The sequence below is a fragment of the Delphinapterus leucas genome, chromosome 4 (assembly GCF_059928025.1).
Source record: "Delphinapterus leucas isolate spDelLeu-1000000601 "Yukka" chromosome 4, BTC_Dleu_Yukka2, whole genome shotgun sequence".
In the NCBI taxonomy this organism is placed as follows: domain Eukaryota; kingdom Metazoa; phylum Chordata; class Mammalia; order Artiodactyla; family Monodontidae; genus Delphinapterus; species Delphinapterus leucas.
The window spans coordinates 69,383,884-69,405,861 of record NC_143132.1 but is presented as its reverse complement, the minus strand read 5'-3'; positions in this window follow the sequence as shown (position 1 = coordinate 69,405,861).

Genomic DNA, 21,978 nt, shown 5'->3' with positions numbered 1-21,978 from the left:
ACTCTTTCCTTGTCGAGTAGCCCATGCTTTAAAAAGCAAGTGGGACCAGGCGGTTGGGTCCATTGCTGCTCTGTAAGGACCTGGCTGTGGACCCGTGGTCACTCCCCTGGTCTTGGGCAGCTCCAGTCCTGAGTGGAACAGGTCTGGTCCAGATGCAGGTCCAGGAAGGAATTTGGGAAGATGGTGAAAAATAGGAATGGTGGCAGCTGGTTTAAATGGCATCTGTTCCACTCAGCCAGAAACATCTGTCAGAAGCGACAGACACCCTAAATGTGGTCTCAATTAGCCTGTGCGTATCTTTGCAATAAGTGCATTCTCATCAAAGGATTTTAGAGAGTGATGTTTAGCCCCATGTAAAGGACATGATCAGGATCTGATCTCTGATCCCGAAATAATGTCTCTGCTATCCCAGATGTCGGGAGTAACTAAAAATATACTTAAAACTCTAAGGAATTCTTAGTTTACTGGACCCATCTCCTTTTTCTGTCGACCTCCCTCCGGAAAGCAAGAAAACAAAGAAGTGAGCCAAAAAGCTTTAATTATCTAGTCTGCTGACATTATTTTATCTGAGCCGCCGATATTAAATTTGCACAGCGTTGCATTTCAATCCCAGAGCTAAGAGCAACCTCTGCACACTTGGGCCTTTGTCCTGCTGCTCGTTGTGGCCAGTATTCTGTTTTCTACCCCATCCCACCCTCCCTCAGATTTCTTAAATTCCAGAGTTCTGGGTGGCACTGGAAATTATCTGTCTGTGGAATGTCCATACTTTAGGAAAGTCCCTGAACTTGTGTGTTTATTCCCTAGTTCCGTTCCCCTCAACTCATCGTGGCCATTTGTGGTTGAGTTCTGGCATGTGCCCATCATTGAACAAACCTGGATGTGGTAGGAGCATTTTGCCCTGTTTCTATCACTGACATAAATGAAGTTCTATCAGTTTCTATCATTGACATGTGGAGAAGGAAGAGAAAGTCTGGCCGGTTTGTTTTTTTCTTCCTTCATATACAAATTTAATTTTCCCTGTTATATCTTTAACATTTCTGGCCTGTCAAATGTACCTTCAATTTCAGTTTGGTTCTCTGGGCTGTGACCTTTCACCTGGTTTAATGTTGACACAGTCACCTATTAGCTGGTTTATTTAGCACCCAATTGATGCTATTGTTATTGCTACAACTAGGTCACATTTACTGAGGGCTTCTGGTGTGCCAAGGACTGTGCAGAGGGCTTCCATCTTCAAGCCTCTTCAAGCAAGTACTGTTACAATCCTGCCCATTTTACAAGTGAGGACACAGGCTGAGAGGAGAAAACATTTGCTGAAGGTCCTACAGCAGAGCTGGGATTGGAAGCCAGGCACCGTGGCCCCAGAGTTGGTTAATTTCACGGCCTTTTTCAAACCACCCACAGGCCCTCTGCTGTGCATACAAGTGTCCCCACTAATGCTCCAGGGAGTGTCAGTGTCTTTATGAAACCCCATCCCCAGCAAGTGTTTAATAAGAAGTGACTGTGCAGGACATCACCATGGAGATACAGCGATGTCCAAACCTGAGCCCTTCCCCCCCACCCTCCAGGGCGCTGCGGAGACAGAGCCTCCACAGTCAGAGCTAGGGCGCTGTTTCAGGGCCTTCTCGGCCTGGTGATAGTGATCCTGTAAGCTAGAGACGCCTGGGGGCACTCCCCTGGGCCATGCTACTTGTGGTGGCCCCCCACAGACATTTTTTCCACCTGGAGCCAATGTTGTGGCTGGACCGACCCTTGTGGTTCTTACTAAGACTGCAAGACGCAGCTCAGTAACAACCATCAGGGAACTTAGAAAAGACAAGGCTTATTGCTCACAGGTCCCTGAGGGTGCAAGGCCTCCCCGGGACCACACAGTGAGGGGTGGGGGGAGAGAGGGAGAGAGAGCACGAGATCGAACAGACCTGGGGTTCTGCCTTTATTGGGGTCGAGGGTTGGAGGACCTAGGGTTTCAAGTGTTCACTCTTTATTGGTGAATTTAAAGCATAAAAGCAGGAATTAAAGCACAGGAAGGGAAAAACCGTCGAACGGTCAGTTATCTAGGTCACCAGAACTCTCTCTAAAAAAAAGGGAACCTCACGGGTGGGGCGGCCTGGCTGTTTATCAAGTCCTGTAGCTGGCATTGTGTTTATTCCAAATGGCTGTCTTTGAAGTGGAGGCCTCAGCAATCAAAAGCTACATGTCAGGCACTTATATCACAATCAGAAAAGCTAGTTGTCAGGCACCTTTGTCTCTTGTGTTTGCTGCTCTGTCTCTAGGGTCTAGAATAGCACCTGGCAGGTAGTGAGCTGTCAAAACATATGCGATAAGTAAACGAACTACTAATTAAAACAAAGCCACGGACAATTTTACAAATAAATGAAAGAATACATTAATTCCAAGAAAGTGTGAAGGACATAAACTGAGATTAAAGGATGGCCTTTTAAACTATGTGCAATGAGCTGTATGAAAAATTCCACGTATTGTCCTCGTTTTCTGTATTTTATCACAGATTGGAAAGTTTGTCCGAGTCTGTGCTTAAGAACCTGTGTCATAAATCCTGCTGGGAAGGCCTTAGAGAAGAGGATACCTTGAGGTTAAGGTAGGACTCAGCTGGGCAGAAAAGGCTCAGAGGCATCCGGGGCTGCCCCCACTGGCAGGATTACAGAGGAGAGAGAGCAGAGGCCCCATGTTTTGCTTGATAACAATAGTTGTTTTGAACTTCATGACCCCTTGGGGTGGGATCCTTCCCTGTCTTGCTCAGTACTTGCCTCATTTCCCAAGCCTTGCCTAACTTGGTCAGATATCTAAGTGCACATCCCTTCAAACTGTGCAGGAATCCCTGGACCTGGCTCATACCTGGGCCCTGGCACCAGATCAAGGAGCTCAAGATCAAACTGGGGCTGAGGAAGGAGAGCAAAATATTTGGGGAGCCAGGAGTCACCCCAGGTAGTACATTGACAGAAATTAAGAGGACCTAGATTTGAGAGCCATAAAAATTTCAAGCACTTTGACTTAGTAATCGAAATTCTTGAAATATATCTTGAGTAGATATAATCTAGAGTGAAGGAGAAGTTATGTTCATGAAATTGTGACTTGTGATGTTTTTTGTTTTAGTGAAATTGGAAACAACCTAAATGGTAAATAACAGGGACGTGATTGAGTAAATGATGGTTCATCCACTTGACGGAATGTTACAAAGTTATTAAAAATGAGACTTAGGAAGAATGTTCCGTAACCAGGAAAAATATTGTGGTTTAGCATGAACAAAAGTATGAAGATGAAGGCAATGATAGTGTATATGTATAATTTTGTTTTAAAAAGCACATATATAGAAAAATACTGGAAAAATATATAAAAAACGACAGCATTTATGTTAGGAAAAAAGTTTGCAATCATTTGCAATCATACTTACAACCAGACTTTCAGCAAATATTATTTACTTATGAACAATGACAAAAGTGGATGGAACAAAGGAACTAGAGTGAGTTTAAAGTTCATGCAAAAAGTCAGCAAACAGTGCAGAAAAGGGAACCCTCCTACACTGTTGGTGAGAATGTAAATTGGTGCAGCCACTATGGAGAACAGCATCGAGGTTCCTTAAAAACCTAAACACAGAGCTGCCATATGATCCAGCAGTCCCACTCTTGGGATATCCAGAAAAGACAAAAACTCTAATTCGAAAAGATGCAAGCACCCCAGTGTTCATAGCAGCACAGTTAACAATAGCCAAGACACGGAAACAACCCAAGTGGCCATCAACAGGTGATTGGTTAAAGAAAATGTGGTATATATATAATGGAACATTAGTCAACCATAAAAAGGAATGAAATATTGCCATTTGCAGCAACATGGATGGACCTAGAGAATATCATACTAAATGAAATAAGTCAGACAGAGAAAGACAAATATTATGCGATATCACTTATATGTGGAATCTAAAAAATAATACAAATGAATCTATATATAAGACAGTATACAAGACAAAAACAGACTCACAGATATAGAAAACAAACTTATGGTCACCAAAGGGGAGGAGGGATAAATTAGGAGGATGGGGTTAACACATACAAACTACTGTACCTAAAATAGATAAGCAGCAAGGATTACTGTATAGCACAGGGAACTATATTCAATATCTTATAATAACCTATAATGGAAAATAATCTGAAAAATATATATATAACTGAATCACTTTGCTGTATACCTGAAACTAACACAGTATTGTAAATCAACTATAGTTCAAAAAAACAAGTCAGAAACTAAGACACTGATGGTCTAGAAAAGGAGCGAGGACAGATATGAGAACATGTCCAAATATAACCCAGTGCGTGAAATAACATAACAGTTTCCTGGACTGAGGGCATGTGAAGTACAAGCTTGGCCAGAACAGAGTGAACGTGGCCAGGGAAAACATCCTTGAAGTCACGTGTCACATCCAGACTTAGGGAGATGGTGGGAGTGATTAGGGTGGTCACACACATCCTCTGTCCCCTGGACAGTCCCGGCATAAGTGTTAGTAGTTCCTCTCAGAAGAGTCCTGGTTTGGGTAATATGTCATGTGGTCACCCTAGTTATTGAAAAGGAAGGAGGAGGACAATCTAGGTTGATGGTAATTGCTCTGCCGGTTTCCTCTAGTGCATAAGAGCTGGTGAGTTAAGATTCCCTGATGCTGAGGCAGGCCCAGGCCTGATGGAGAAGTGGCCCATTTGAATACAGCTCTGCTTCCTGATTAGTTGTAGGATAATCACAGTGGTTATTCCTAAGCTGCTGTAGCATGTAGCTAGAATTCATATTTCACTCTGACCCAGGAGCTCCTCTTTCACTTCCATCCTTCCTTACCTATCCCACAAATTGAGTGCATGACCGTTACAGTTTTCATTGAGCAGAAGAGTATCTACAGTGAGAATAGATAATTTGTCAGCTGAGCCGTCCTCCTATTTGTGTACCTGGGAGCAGTTCTCCCTAGAAAAGTTCTTGAATTTTAATAGAAAAGCCTATATGTGGCTAGTGCAGAAATACATTGAAATGGTAGAAAATAACTTGAAGCAAACAAGAACTCGGCCTGGGAGAGCTCTGTTTCTTTCTTGGTGTCTACCCCGTGTTCCGTTGGCTCTGTCAAGGCTGCCTTACTGGGAACCCCCTTTCAGAGCAGAGCACCAAGCTGACCATCTGTGATGCAGCCTGGGAGCCTAGCCTTAGGTTCAGCTTGCAAGAAAAGTGCGATTGTGGAGGAGGCCCCTCCCCTGTGCCCACGGGAGGACGGGTCTGACCCCGAGTGCCCAGAGATGCCCAGCTGGACCTCGTGGGGCTCGGGGAGTGGACTCAAGGGACGTCCTTTAGGCAGCATCTCCTCACAGTGTCAGCTCAGAGGGGCTTCTGGTCAATGGGGAAGCCATACAGATGCAGCTCACTGTGCACACGAACAGGCAAAGAAATGCTTCAGGGATTGCAGAAGTGAAGAGATAGCTAGATCTTTCGTAGATGGTTTGTCCTGTTGTTTGGTTGAGCATTGCAGGTGGCAAATGTGGGGATAAGCTAGCTCTCCTTGGCTTTTCCTGGGCTTAAGCAAGAAATTACCTTCTGGAACCTGGATATTATTTTATTTTTCTAGTTAAGAGGTGTGGGAAGAGGGTGGGGGGGAGCATTGTCTCAACTAAGAGAGAGACTTGCCAGGAACCTGCAAAGATCAGCTGAGAGAGAGGACACCCAAGCAAGTACGCACTTGTGCCAAATTGCAGCTTCCCAGAAGCTCACTTTGGCCTAGAAACCAAGAGGAACAAAGCCATCGGGGAGATGGAACCAAGCCCCAGCTAACAGGTGTGAGGGGGAGCAGAGTTCTTCAGTATAAATAATTTCCCCCCATCAAACACTGGACTCTAGGAAGTCCCAGGGGACTGCTTTCTCTCAGAAAAATCCCGAATTGAGTAATCATAAAAAACCAGAGTGAGAGTAAAACTGATTCTTACTTCAAGCGTGAATGATAAATTATTTCATTAGAATAATTAGAAGTGCATTATTAATTTAATAGGTCTATTTGGTATGGATAAGCACATTTAGTAGTCCTATTTTGGCCTAATCTACCACACCTGGAGAGGCCTAGCTGGTTGGCTGCTATGTACAGGGGGTGGAAGCTTACCCAAATTGCCCTGGAGAAAATGTTCTAACAGCTAGGATGGCCATTTCAAAGCTTTGCAGTGATGGTAAACAACGTACTTCGTTTCAGAGTCCTGTAGCCATCTTATTACTGCGGGGGAGAGAGAACACTTAACACCCAATAAATGCTGGGCCCATGCTCCCCTCTAGGCAAATGCTAAGAAACGAACTGCTGATTTGTGTTGGCTGAGTGTCCCGAGCAGGGTGCAGAACTGTGGGGTTCAGGAGCGGAAAACGGGAAGGGTTTACCAAGTCCCAGTGAACAGGCCAGGGCCCACCAGCTGTTTTACTTCCAATCCCACTTTCCTGGCCCCTGTGGTTATATTGTTCTCCTTTGTTGATCTGGCCTCCCCAATAGGATTCCAAGTCCCCTGTCTTCAAGGTCTGTGCTCCCCTGGCCAGGTGTGAGCCCCGCTGACACATGGGGTAGCCCTTGATCTTCCTGCTGGGCCCCTGTTTCCAAGAGAAGATTGGAGGGACAGGGGCCCTCTCCTCCCCACTGGGGCCAGTTGAGCTGACACCTGTGAGCCCGGTCCTCTCTCCAGAGGGTCAGTCACACTTGGCTGTGTTCCTGCTGATGCACCGTGCTCTCCATTGCCCGTCAGTTTCCTCCATGCCCTTTCCTCCGGGTTCCCAGGGGTCACCATTTTCTTTCTCAACAGCGCCCGTCCGGAGCAGGTTTGGTGTGGGAGAGGAGAAGAGACACATGTTAGCCTTGTCAGTACCTTCAGTGACGCCTGAGGAGGAAGGGAGGGAGACATGATTGGTGGGAAAAGTCCCTACGGGAGAAAATGCGTCACTCTCCGTTATCGTCCATTGTTGCAGATGGTAAGAACTGGATGTTCTCAGCAACATCCCTAATCGCCTGCCGAGACAGAGAAGCAGAGGGCGTCCTTTGGGAGGGAGGAAGGGAGGCAGGCAGGCGTGGTGCGGAAGGGCCTTGAGCCGCAGCCCAGCGTGAGGGGACAGCAGGACAGCCGAGGGCCTGCACACCTGGTGCTTGAGTGGCTTCTCCCGCCTATTCAAGGAGCACGAAAGGGAAGGTGAGAGGCGGTGGCCTGCCCGCCCCCAGCCAATGTCCTGGGTCCCGGAGCCTGTCTAGAAGAGGTGTGAGGGGCTCCCCAGTCAGCAGCTCCGGGGGGAGCCGGGACAGGCTTAGAACATCAGGTGGGGCCTGTGTGAACCTCGAGTGGCTCAGCTTTAAAGAGCCACAGCTGGAGGCGAGACTCTAGAACCTGCAACATGCTCAGGAGGAGCTGCAACAGAGCGGGTGGGAGCTGAGGGGCTGGACTGGGCTGGGGAGAAGCAAGCAGGCTGTGAGCTGCCTTTAACTACTCTTGGTGGGGGGGGGGGGGCTCTCCCCCAGCAGGCTGATGGTTCCTGCTGTCCAGAGGCCTCCTCAAGGCCAAAGTGAGGAGTGCTGGCCTTTCCAAAGCTGCTCCCTGAGTCTCAACTTTCTCGAACTCCTGTCTCTTCACCCCCTGATGTTCTGCTCCCTTTTCCTCCCAACACACAGAGCCCCATGGGGTCCGGGACAGAGCTGAGTAAACACACAGTGATGGGTGTGTGGACAGACTGTGTGTTCTGACCCTTCAGCCAGGATTCTTCCAGCCCTGCTGGGAGCACAGTGTTGATAAACCTGGCTTGATTGGCTCAGGCGATCAACATGGGTACCACAGATAATGTAAATATTCTAAGCAGTCACAACAGAGTCGCATCTTTTCAGCATGCTTTTGTCCAGATGTGGAGTAGGCTTTTTAGACGACATCAGGGACCTAAGAAGTTGGGATCTGGAAGAAGATTCTTATAGATGCGAACCACAGGAATGAATGAACTTCTGGAATTTCCTTGCTGAGAGGGGTGTGCGTGCTTGTGGCTGTGGCTTTTGGCTACTGTGCATACATTCTGCTTCCTGGCATACAGGCCTTAGCTAATGACTAGCAGGCTGGTTGATCAGTTCAGAAGCAGGAGTGACTTGCAATTGTCAAACAAGTTCCCTTAGCACGCACCCCCCCCACCCCCCACCCCAGTCCAGCCCCCTGGCAGGAGGTTAAGGGTAACTTGTCAGAGCTGCTGTCTGCAGACCAAAGTGAATGAGGCCCCCGCAGGCGCTCAGGCTCACAAAGGCTGACAGGATGTGCAAGTCAGGTTATAACTGGTACATTCAGGAGGGATGTTAGAGGTCTTCTAACCCCAGAGAGGTTAGGATACTCCCACAGAGCCCACTGTTAGCAGATGCTGTCTCTGAAGTTTGGTGGCTCTGGCCTTAAGTTGGGCTCTTCTCTCTGAGCCTCAGTTTTCTTATTGATAGGCCGAGGGTAAGCTAAGGCACCCTTGTGTTCTGGGGCTATGCATAATAATCTAGGACAAGACACCAGCACCCTGGACTCCGACCCACTCCCAGCTCCTCCCTCTTGCATCACTAACGGTATGACATTGTCACCAAGGCTCTGAACCTTGGACTCAGAGGCCTGGGTTCAAATCCAGCTGATAAGAAGTAGCTGTCATGGTTAGCTTTGCGATTTTGGATATATTGCTCAACTTCTGAGTCTTCTTTTCATCTTTAAAGTGAAAATCATACCTCTTGCAGAGTTGCTTTGAAAATGAAAGTTAACTTAAGTAAAACTCTCAGTAGAGTACCTGGCTCGTGGTAAGCATTCAGTAAATGGATTATTTTTATTAGTAATAGTAGATATTGTGGTTCATGGTCACTTCACTTGGCTGGACCTGAGGTTTCCTTTCTGTGATACAGGGTTTGGGTGGGAGCAGTGCTTCTCTGACTCTGCCATCCCCAGGGAATTGGAGGAAGAACTAGTATTCTGAGGGTAGGGGCTTGGAGTGTAGCCTGAAGCAGCTTGCAGAAAGCATCACATTTCTTTGAAGTCTTAGGGTAATTTGTAAAATCAACTTATAGTTGTCATTTGGTACAACAATGTGAACACATTGGTTCTCATATAGAAATGCTTCCCCCAGATCTTTGAGTATAGTTGACGTTCCAGGAATGAGTTGCTCCACTCCGGGGTTGGGGGTGTGATGGCATCATTTCTTTTTTTTCTTTTTTTTTTTCTGTGGACTTTGCCTTTTTTTTTAAACACATTTATTGGAGTATAATTGCTTTATAATGTTGTGTTCATTTCTGCTGTATAACAAAGTGAATCAGCTATACGTACACATATATCCCCATGTCTCCTCTCTCTTGCATCTCCCTCCCTCCCACCCTCCCTATCCCACCCCTCTAGGTGGTCACAAAGCACCGAGCTGATCTCCCTGTGCTATGCGGCTGCTTCCCACTAGCTATCTATTTTACATTTGGTAGTGTATATATGTCCATGCCACTCTCTCACTTGGTCCCAGCTTCCCTCTCCCCCTCCCCGTGTTCTCAAGTCCATTCTCTATGTCTGTGTCTTTATTCCTGCTCTGCCACTAGGTTCATCAGTACCTTTTATTTCTTTTTAGATTCCATATATATGCATTAGCATATGGTATTTGTTTTTCTCTTTCTGATTTACTTCACTCTGTATGACAGACTCTAGTCCATCCACCTCCCTACAAATAACTCAGTTTCGTTTCTTTTTAATGGTGGAATAATATTCCATTGTATATATGTGCCCCATCTTTATCCATTCATCTGTCAATAGACACTTAGTTTGCTTCCATGTCCGGGCTATTGTAAATAGTGCTGCAGTGAACATTGTGGTACATGTCTCTTTTTGAATTATGGTATTCTCAGGGTATATGCCCAGTAGTGGGATTGCTGGGTCATATGGTAGTTCTATTTTTAGTTTTTTAAGGAACCTCCATACTGTTCTCCATAGTGGCTGTATCAATTTACATTCCCACCAACAGTGCAAGAAGGTTCCCTTTTCTCCACACCCTCTCCAGCATTTATTGTTTGTAGATTTTTTGATAATGGCCATTCTGACCTGTGTGAGGTGATACCTCATTGTAGTTTTGATTTACATCTCTCTAATGATGTGTGATGTTGAGCATCCTTTCATGTATTTGTTAGCAGTCTGTATATCTTCTTTGGAGAAATGTCTATTTAGGTCTTCTGCCCATTTTTGGATTGGGTTGTTTGTTTTTTGATATTCAGCTGCATGAGCTGCTTGTATATTTTAGAGATTAATCCTTTGTCAGTTGCTTCATTTGCAAATATTTTCTCTCATTCTGAGGGTTGTCTTTTTGTCTTGTTTATGGTTTCCTTTCCTGGGCCAAAGCTTTTAAGTTTCATTAGGTCCCATTTGTTTATTTTTGTTTTTATTTCCATTTCTGTAGGAGGTGGGTCAAAAAGGATCTTTCTGTGATTTATGTCATAGAGTGCTCTCCCTATGTTGTCCTCTAAGAGTTTTATACTGTCTGGCCTTACATTTAAGCCTTTAATCCATTCTGAGTTTATTTTTGTGGATGGTGTTAGGAAGTGTTCTAATTTCATTCTTTTTTTTTTTTCAATAGATCTTTATTGGAGTATAATTGCTTCACAATACTGTGTTAGTTTCTGTTGTACACCAAAGAGGCTGTCTTTTCTCCATTGTATATTCTTGCCTCCTTTATCAAAGATGAGGTGACCATAAGTGCGTGGGTTTATCTCTGGGCTTTCTATCCTGTTCCATTGAGCTATATTTCTGTTTTTGTGCCAGTACCATACTGTATTGATTACTGTAGCTTTGTAGTATAGTCTGAAGTCCGGGAGCCTGATTCCTCCAGCTCCATTTTTCTCTCTCAAGATTACTTTGGCTATTTGGGGTTTTTTGTGTTTCCATACAATTTGTGAAATTTTTTGTTCTAGTTCTGTGAAAAATGCCAGTGGTAGTTTGATAGGGATTGCATTGAATCTGTAGATTGCTTTGGGTAGTATAGTCTTTTTCACAATGTTGATTCTTCCAATCCAAGAACATGGTATATCTCTCCATCTATTTGTATCATCTTTAATTTCTTTCATCAGTGTCTTATAGTTTTCTGCATACAGGTCTTTTGTCTCCTTAGCTAGGTTTATTCCTAGGTATTTTATTCTTGCAGTGGTAAAAGGGAGTGTTTCCTTAATTTCTTTTTCAGACTTTTTTGTCATTAGTGTATAGGAATGCAAGAGATTTCTGTGCATTAATTTTGTATCCTGCTACTTTACCAGATTCATTGATTAGCTCTAGTAGTTTTCTGGTAGCATCTTTAGGATTCTATGCATAGTATCATGTCATCTGCAAACAGTGACAGCTTTACTTCTTCTTTTCCAATTTGGATTCCTTTTATTTCTTTTTCTTCTCTGGCTAAAACTTCCAAAGCTATGTTGAATAATAGTGGTGAGGGTGGGCAACCTTGTCTTGTTCCTGATCTTAGAGGAAATGGTTTCAGTTTTTCACCATTGAGAACGATGTTGGCTGTGGGTTTATCACATATGGCCTTTATTTTGTTGAGGTAGGTTCCCTCTATGCCTACTTTCTGGAGGGTTTTTTTCACGAATGGGTGTTGAATTTTGTCAAAAGCTTTTTCTGCATCGATTGAGATCATCGTATGCTTTTTATCCTTCAGTTTGTTAATATGGTGTATCACATTGATTGATTTGTGTATATTGAAGAATCCTTGCATTCCTGGGATAAACCCCACTTAATCAAGGTGTATGATCCTTTTAATGTGCTGTTGGATTCTGTTTGCTAATATTTTGTTGAGGATTTTTGCAGTTATATTCGTCACTGATATTGGCCTGTAGTTTTCTTTCTTTGTGACATCTTTGTCTGGTTTTGGTATCAGGGTGATGGTGGCCTCGTAGAATGAGTTTGGGAGTGTTCCTCCCTCTGCTTTATTTTGCAAGAGTTTGAGAAGGATAGATGTTAGTCCTTCTCTAAATGTTTGATAGAATTCGCCTGTGAAGCCATCTGGTCCTGGGCTTTTGTTTGTTGGAAGATTTTTAATCACAGTCTCAATTTCAGTGCTTGTGATTGGTCTGTTTATATTTTCTATTTCTTCCTCATTCAGTCTCGGAAGGTTGTGCTTTTCTAAGAATGTGTTCATTTCTTCCAGGTTGTCCATTTTATTGGCATATGGTTGCTTATAGTAATCTCTCATGATCCTTTGTATTTCTGCAGTGTCAGTTGTTACTTCTCCTTTTTCATTTCTAATTCTGTTGATTTGAATCTTCTCCCTTTTTTTCTTGATGAGCCTGGCTAATGGTTTATCAATTTTATCTTCTCAAAGAAGCAGCTTTTAGTTTTATTGATCTTTGCTATTGTTTCCTTCATTTCTTTTTCATTTATTTCTGATCTCATCTTTATGATTTCTTTCCTTCTGCTAACTTTTGGGGGTTTTTTGTTCTTCTTTCTCTAATTGCTTTAGGTGTAGGGTTAGGTTGTTTATTTGAGATTTTTCTTGTTTCTTGAGGTAGGATTGTATTGCTATATGCTTCCCTCTTAGAAATGCTTTTGCTGCATCCAATAGGTTTTGGGTTGTCATGTTTTCATTGTCATTTGTTTCTATGTATTTTTTGACTTCCTGTTTGATTTCTTCAGTGATCTCTTGGTTATTTAGTAGCCTATCGTTTAGCCGCCATGTGTTTGTATTTTTTACAGTTTTTTTCCTGTAATTGGCATCTAGTCTCATAGCATTGTTGTCGGAAAAGATACTTGATACAACTTCAATTTTCTTAAATTTACTGAGGCTTGATTTGTGACCCAAGATATGATATATCCTGGAGAATGTTCCATGAGCACTTGAGAAGAAAGTGTATTCTGTTGTTTTTGGATGGAATGTCCTATAAGTATCAATTAAGCCCATCTTGTCTAATGTATCATTTCAAGCTTGTGTTTCCCTATTTTCATTTTGGATGGTCTGTCCATTGGTGAAAGTGGGGTGTTAAAGTCCCCTCCTATTATTATGTTACTGTCGATTTCCCGTTTTATGGCTATTAGCATTTGCCTTATGTATTGAAGTGCTCCTATGTTGGGTGCATAAATATTTACGTTGGTTATACCTTCTTCTTGGATCGATCCCTTGATCATTATGTAGTGTCCTTCTTTGTCTCTTGTAATAGTCTTTATTTTAAAGTCTGTTTTGTCTGATATGAGAATTGCTACTCCAGCTTTCTTTTGATTTCCATTTGCCTGGAATATCTTTTCCCATCCCCTCACTTTCAGTCTGTATGTGTCCCTAGGTCTGAAGTGGGTCTCTCGTAGACAGCATATATACAGGTCTTGTTTTTGTTTCCATTCAGCCAGTCTGTGTCTTTTGGTTGGAGCATTTAATGCATTTACATTTAAGGTAATTATCGATAGTATGTTCCCATTACCATTTGCTTAATTGTTTTGTGTTTGTTATTGTAGGTCTTTTCCTTCTCTTGTGTTTCCTGCCTAGAGAAGTTCCTTTAGCATTTGTTGTAAAGCTGGTTTGGTGGTGCTCAATTCTCTTAACTTTTGCTTGTCTGTAAAGGTTTTAATTTCTCCGTCAAATCTGAATGAGATCCTTGCTGGGTAGAGTAATCTTGGTTGTAGGTTTTTCCTTATCATCACTTTAAATTTGTCCTGCCACTCACTTCTGGCTTGCAGAGTTTCTGCTGAAAAATCAGCTGTTAACCTTATGGGGATTCCCTTGTATGTTATTTGTTGCTTTTCCCTTGCTGCTTTTAATATTTTTTCTTTGTATTTAATTTTTGATGGTTTGATTAATATGCATCTTGGCATGTTTCTCCTTGGATTTATCCTGTATGGGGCTCTCTTTGCTTCCTGGACTTGATTGACTATTTCCTTTCCCATGTTAGGGGTGTTTTCAACTATAATCTCTTCAAATATTTTCTCAGACCTTTTCTTTTTCTCTTCTGGGACCCCTATAATTCGAATGTTGGTGCATTTAATGTTGTCCCAGAGGTCTCTGAGACTGTCCTCGATTTTTTTCATTCTTTTTTCTTTAGTCTGCTCTGCAGTAGTTATTTCCACTATTTTATCTTCACGTCATTTATCTGTTCTTCCTCAGTTATTCTGCTATTGATTCCTTCTAGAGAATTTTTAATTTCATTTATTGTGTTGTTCATCATTGTTTGTTCACTCTTTAGTTCTTCTAGGTCCTTGTGAAATGTTTCTTGTATTTTCTCCATTCTATTTCCAAGATTTTGGATCATCTTTACTGTCATTACTGTGAATTCTTTTTCAGGTTGACTGCCTATTTCCTCTTCATTTGTTAGGTCTGGTGGGTTTTTATCTTGCTCCTTCATCTGCTGTGTGTTTTTCTGTCTTCTCATTTTGCTTATCTTACTGTGTTTGGGGTCTCCGTTTTGCAGGCTGCAGGTTCGTAGTTCCCATTGTTTTTGGTGTCTGTTCCCAGTGGCTAAAGTTGGTTTAGTGGGTTGTGTAGGCTTCCTGACGGAGGGGACTAGTGCCTGTGTTCTGGTGGATGAGGCTGGATCTTGTCTTTCTGGTGGGCAGGTCCACATCTGGTGGTGTGTTTGGGGGTGTCTGTGGACTTATTATGATTTTAGGCAGGCTCTCTGCTAATGGTTGGGGTTGTGTTCCTGTCTTGTTGTTTGGCATGGGGCATCTAGCACTGGAGCTTGCTGGCCGTTGGGTGGAGCTTTTTCTTAGCATTGAGACAAAGATCTCTGGGAGAGCTCTTGCCAATTGATATTATGTGGGGCCGGGAGGTCTCCGGTGGTCCCGTGTGCTGAACTCGGCTCTCCCACCTCAGAGCCTAAGGCCTGACACCAAGCTGGAACACCAAGACCCTGTCTGTCCCACAGCTCAGAAGAAAAGGGAGAAAAAAAGAAAGAAAAAAAAAACAAAATTTTTTTAATTATTAAAATAATAATGGTAATAAAAAAGAGAGCAACCAAACCAATAAACAAATCCACCAATGATAACAAGCACTAAAAACTAAACTAAGATAAACATAAAAATCAGAAACAAATCAGTCATAGACAGCAAACCCCAAATCTACAGTTGCTCCCAAAGTCCACCGCCTCAATTTGGGGGTGATTCGTTCATTGCCTATTCAGGCATTCCACAGATGTAGGGTACCTCAAGTTGACTGTGGGGATTTAATCCACTGCTCCTGAGGCTGCACGGAGAGATTTCCCTTTCTCTTCTTTGTTCCCATAGCTCCTGGGATTCAGCTTTGGTTTTGGCCCCACCTTTGCATTTAGGTTGCCCTCAGGCACCTGTTCCCGGCCCAGACAGGAGGGGGTTAAAGCCACGGCTGATTAGGGCTCTCTTGTTCACTCAGACTTGGGGGAGGGAGGGGAACGCTAGTCGTAATTGGAATGAGGGGTGAGCCCGCAGCGGCAGGGGCCGGTGTGATGTTGCAACAGCCTGAGGTGCCCTGTGTGTTCTCCCGGAAAGTTGTCCCTGGATCACAGGACCCTGACAGTGCAGGGCTTCACAGGTTCCCAGTGGGGTGTGTGTGGGCGGGGTGTGGATAGTGACCTGTGCTTGCACACAGGCTTCTTGGTGGCTGCAGCAACATCGTTAGTGTTTTATGCCTGTCTCTGGGGTCTGAGCTGATAGTCGTGGCTTGTGCCCGTCTCTGGAGCTCACTTAGGCGGTGCTCTGCCTTCTGTGGGCACACAGGGAAGGAATCCCCTCTCCTCGCACACCCCGAAACAATGGTCTCTTGCCTCTTAGGCAGGTCCAGACTTTTTCCCGGACTCCCTCCCGGCTAGCTGTGGCACACTAGCCCCCTCAGGCTGTGTTCACACGGCCAACCCCAGTCCCCTCCCTGGGGTCTGACCTCTGAAGCCCGAGCCTCAGCTCCCAGCCCCCACCCATCCCAGCTGGTGGGTGAGCAGACAAGCCTCTCAGGCTGGTGAGTGCTGGTCAGTACTGATCCTCTGTGCAGGAATCTCTCCGCTCTGTCCTCCGCATCCCTGTTGCTGTGCTCTCCTCTGTGGCTCCGAGGCTTCCCTCCGGCCCACCCCCCATCTCCGCCAGTGAAGGGGCTTCCTAGTGTATGGAAACTTTTCCTCCTTCACAGCTCCGTCCCCGAAGTGCAGGTCCTGCCCCTACTTTTTGTCTCTGTTTTTTCTTTTTTCTTTTGCCAGGTACAATTTTTTGCCAGAAAAATCCCCACCCAGGTACGTGGGGATTTTCTTGCCTTTTGGGAAGTCTGAGGTCTTCTGCCAGCGTTCAGTAGGTGTTCTGTAGGGGTTGTTCCACATGTAGATGTATTTTTTGTTTGTTTGTTTTGTTTTGTTTTGTGGTACGAGGGTCTCTCACTGTTGTGGCCTCTCCCGTTGTGGAGCACAGGCTCCGGACGCGCAGGCTCGGTGGCCATGGCTCACGGGCCCCGCTGCTCCGTAGCATGTGGGATCTTCCCGGACCGGGGCACGAACCCGTGTCCCCTGCATTGGCAGGCGGACTCTCAACCACTGCGCCACCAGGGAAGCCCATGCAGATGTATTTTTGATGTATTTGTGGGAAGTAATGTGATCTCCATGTCTTACTCCGCCACCATCTTGAAGGTCCCCCCGATGGCATCATTTCTAAGGTCCCTTCCAGCCCTGACATTTCAGGTTCCCAGGGTGAGCAAGTCTCCTCCACAAAGGGCCTGAGGTTGGTACCCAAGAATCCTAAAGGAACCTCGAGAGACAGGCTCCCCTGTGCCCCTCATTCTAGTGGGGCTGCACAGTGCTAGGTGGGTGCCACCAGCAGAGGAGGGAAGATGATGCAGCCCCTCGAAGTGAAGACTGAAGAAGCCTGAAGGAGGAGCGGGGCTGTGTCTGAGCCTGACATTCCTCCCTTGGGCTGATAAACCTGGTTGGGTTGGGTTGGGTTGGCATCCCTCCACCACCCCAGGTAAATTCCAGGAAACACTAAGCCATTGTTTCTCATCTAGAGCTGGAGGCTGTACTGGGGACAGGTCCTCATATCATGGGAGGGTAGGTAAGGGCAAGGGGTGAACTGCCTGTGGAAACACAGGGCTTGTCACACTGCCAAAGCATCCTCCTGGCCATTCTAATGCAGCACCCAAGGCCAGGGTCTGGGGTTGTGCCCAGCCAGAGGGAGGAGAACCGAGGGGAGTCTGGAGAAGAGCAGCACACTTTGGGGGAGAACAGAGAGATGTCTGGCCTGTGAATGGGAAGAGAGAGCATCTCTGTGCGTGGGGTGAGGCATACCTACTGATGGTGGCGTGAGTCCTACATAGACTTGCTAGAGATTAGCCAGTAAGCATGGTCTCTCCCTCAGGCATGAGGGATTGAAATGAAGTCACCCATTTCTTTGGGACAAATAAAAGGGGCTTTCTCTGGGCAAGGGATTGACTACATTAGTCAAATCTGTACCCATCAGATATCATTCCAATAAAATCTGAGGGAATATCAACACAGTTGTTATACTGGAAATTTCCTTTTGGGCATGGTGTTTATTATGATAAGATTCAACATATCTTGCTGAATCCTTCCCAAGCATGTTACCAAATTGAGCCAGGATTTGGAGTAAGAAGGACTGGATTCTAGTTCTGCTTTATTAGCCACTGACTTTAGGCAAGTCACTGGGTCTTTAAGCCTCAGATTTCCTATCAATAAAATGGGGTTGTAACGTACCTCAATATGTTGTCAAGTTGAAATGAGATCTTGATTGGGAAAGCATTGCATAAATTGTCAGTAGCTCGAAGTTTATTATAAAGCAAAAGCTTTTGGTAGCATTATCTAAGAACATGCTACCCTCTAGGCCCTCTGCAACCTAGTTTCAATCAATTTAATGACTATATCTCTCAAAACCTCCCTTGACCCATCCCTTTCCCAGGTGAGTTTCCTTGCACTGAGACATGTACCAACATCTTCCCCTGCCCAGCTCAGCTCTCTACTGCAGGGCTCACTTGCTTAGATGATCATGATTCATTCTCATGAATTCTCGTGCCTTGGAAACGTCAGAGATCCCTGCCCTCCTCTGGTCTTTGAGGATACATAAGTCCACTCTGGGCCCACTTCCTCATCTGTAAAGTGAGGGGGTTGGGCTAGATGATTTAGGTCCCCTACCAACCCTCACATTCTGCGATCCAGCTGTATTCCACTGTTCTAACCAGGAAGCTAGAATTTGGGATGAGAGCAATGCATATTGTCTAGCCAATGACAAGTAACTGAGTAAAAGAAGTCAATGTAAGAGTATGAATTAGTAATCTACTCTCTGTGATAGATGAGGCTATGTTTGAGGCAGTATTTCTTTTTTTTTTAAATTTCTTTCTTTTTTTTAGTCTGCATCGGGTCTTAGTTGCACGCGGGGTCTTCATTGAGGTGTGCAGGATCTTTCATTGAGGCATGGGCTTCTCTCTAGTTGTGGTGTGCAGGTTTTGTCTCTCTAGTTGTGGCGCGAGGGCTCCAGAGCACGTGGGCTCTATAGTTTGTGACACATGGGCTCTCTCATTGAGGCACGTGAGCTCAGTAGTTGTGGCGTTCGGGCTTAGTTGTACTGCGGCATGTGGGATCCTAGTTCCCTGACCAGGGACTGAACCCATGTCCCCTGCATTAGAAGGCAGATTCTTTACCACTGGACCACCAGGGAAGTCCCTGAGGCAATATTTCAATGAATGAGAGCATATAAGTGAAATGTGATATCTCTGATTGGTCCTCCTAGTTGACTGTTACCAGAGAGTCATCATTTGCTAAGTGCTTGCTATGTGCCAGGCATGGCTAGAAATTGCATTGCAGTTCCAGTGTGTTGGGTATTCTGAGTATCTACTTTGTGTTAGATACTTGACCTTCCCTCTAATCTCCACAGAGCCCTACAGAACAGATTTACGGATGGGAAAATTGAGGTTTAGCGAGATTAAGTAAATCACCCATGGTCATCTGGCTACTAAGTGGCAGAAGCAGGTTCAAGTGCAGCATGTCTGACTCCACAGCCTGTGATGGGATGGCTTGCCCAAGTCCACTGGCTGGCATCACCACCACCAGCTTACTCGTAGACTGTCAATTTCTTGTTCCTAGTGTCCCAGGAGTGGCGGTTACCCCAGCAGTGTTCTTGATTCAGTTCTGGGCTTGACCCTAGAGTAGGAATTGATCATTTCTCTCTGGTTGGGGCAGCCAACCTAAACATTCCAGGGGAAAAACTCACCAGGATTTAGCACCCTCCCTCCTCTGGCACGTTGGCGACACCCGGTCTTGGCTCCCTCCTCATTCCTCTTCTCTGTGCACCTGCCCCCTTGTCTCAATGCCAACCAAGAGTGGGAGAGAAACTAGAAACATTGTTGGCCAGGCCTTTGGCTTCAGCTGGAAGAGGCAGGTTTCGTCTGTGGGAGTAAGTAGAAAACAATTACAAATTCGCATTTCAAATCCCGGAGCCTGTGGGAGTTGGTGAAGCAGGCTGGCTTTCCTCATATTCTCATGCTGTGTCAGGGTTTGCCAAAGAAGGATCCCCACACCTCTCAGTAAGGGAAGCTCAGGGAAGCAGGGATGTGGTGGAGGCAGCTTGGGCCCCAGGAGGTCCAGCAGGAGCTGTGGACACCTATGGCTGGAGAGAGTCTTCAAACTCAGCCCTAGTACTTATCAGCATCCACATCTCTGCAGACCCTCCTGTCGACTCAGCCAGTGCCTGAGCCTGTCACGGGGAAAGGCAGGCCTCCCATGGAAGGGTCTTTCTCATTCTCTCTCCTCGCATCAGCCAGGCATTGGTCCAGCCACAGGGCTAGTGTCTTCCCAGGAGACACAGGCCATGGGGTGCTGGCAACTCCCCTAAACTGTGGGGAGAGAAGCTGGGTCCGTGTTCAGTAGCTGGGCCTGGGCGAGCTCCGCTCACAGTTCACTTGCAGCCGTGTCCTTAGAATCCAAGGGCCATCCCAGCACAGGATCCTCTGGGCCGGTCCCCTCAGATCATCACCACAGGGCCAGCTCCCGGCAGAAAGCTGAGGGGCAGCATGTGCTTCCAGTGGCTCAGAAAGACGGGATGGGACATGCCTGTCTGGAGCTGGAGAAGCTGCTCAGGGTCCCTCCAGGGAGGGTGTGATGAGCAGAATCGTGGACTCCCTTCCTGGGCCTTCTTTTCCGGAGCTTTCCTAGGCTTCACTAAAGACCAGGAGAGGAATGGCCGGGCAGACTCAGGGCACAGAGTGGGGACCCTTCCCTTTTCTCCCTCTCCTCCACTCTCACCCCTCGGACACTACATCCCTAATAGTGCACCCACCACCCCTGCCCACCTGCCACCCCTTCCATGTGCTCCCCCTGCCCAAGACTCCGGTTTCAAAATAAATGACTAAATGTTGGCTAAATGGGAGGGAGGAGAGGAAGAATGAAGTGGTAGAAAGAAAAGGAATATATTCCACTTACTTTATGAGCAAATGACTCTCCCCAGCACCCTGCCCCATTAATTTTGCTGTTAATATTTGCCGCTTTGCTAAGGGAATCACCTTAAGTACTTAGTCCACTCCTGACACTTAATAAGTGCTCACTAAACAGTAACTATTATTGGTTCCTTTTTCTCCTCTTTTTCCTGGGGTTTCCCCTCAGCTCTTTCAGCCCCAGCCCCTCTCTGGACAGACCTCACAGAATCAGCAGCTCAACCTGGGAAAGGCCAGAGGCTGCGAAGCCGGAATGACTGCATTCATGCCCATCCTAGCGCTGGCCCAGGCTTCAGTCTTCATGGCTTGTGCCTGTGTCTCACAAGTGTGCGCCGAGGACCAGATGCGCCTGTCAGCCTGTGAAGCCCTCCGTGGAGGGCCTGGAACAGAAGTCTCTTCTTTCTCCTCTCCTGGTGTCCCAAAGCATCTTGTCTCTGCTGTGGGCTTGGCTCCCCCTGCTGGAACCTTTCCTACCTGCCCAGGTATCCTATGGAGAGCTGGCAACAGTCCTAGAGACACAGGTGAACTAGGGCAGGAAGGTCCAGAGAGGCCCTTCAGGTCAGAGAGAGAACCGGAAATGGGAAGTGGCTTTCTCAAGGTCACACAGTGGCTAGGGTGCAGCCACAGTGGGCACTGGAGCCTCTGACTCTCCTGAGCTACTTAACCGTCAGGTGCTGCCTGCCCATTTTCCTGAGCTGGCCCCCTTGTTGGCCAAGGCTGCTTCTATGCTCTGAGCTTCTGACAGAAATCTTAAAACAGCAATGACAGCAACAACATTAACCATAGCAGCCACCATGGATTGAGCTCTTATTCTGTGCCAGACACGCAGGCCGCTTGACCCCATGTCCCCTGCATTGGCAGAGACTGGGCTGGGCTGTTTTTTATACACATTGCTGACCCTCATAGCAACCCTGCAGGTAGGAGAGTATTAATAGCAGCTCCATTTTACAGATGAGTAAACTAAGACTTTCAGAGGTTGTCACTTTTTCAGGCCACAGTTTCACAGTGGAGAATGCACACCTGACTGCACAGCAGTCTGTTCCCTGGTGAGGGGCATCCTGTTGATGGAAGCCACAAGCACCGTTCCTGCTCCCCGAGTGGATTTCCTGGGCTCCCACGGAACGAGGTGGGGCTGCTCCTGCCTGAGTCCTCACTGTGCTCATCTCACGGGCACATCGGCGTGGCTTAGCAGGATGGAGAGGGAGGCAAGGTATTTGAGAAGGGGATGGTTGAATAAGCACGCCTGTGACCCCAAACTTACTTCTGCAGGGATGATACTGCTAATGAGCTGAGTGAACTTTAGGATGTTGCTAAGACTGTGATAGGAATGTGCATGCTGTTATTAATTATAATCAGGGTTTCTGGCTCTGATTTCTTTTTGCATGTGACTTTTACTGCAGAAAGCTTCTCTCATCTGGTCTCATTAAATCTCAAATTAAGCAAGAATCCCAACAGTAAGAGAGCATCTCCAGGAGAGCAGGCCTCACTCGTTCACACTGTGTGTTCATTTGGCTGTGTTTTTTTGGGTTTGATCCCCTTTTAAGAAAATTTAAAAATAACTTTCTGCCAAAGATGTGGGCACTCAGGGTAGAG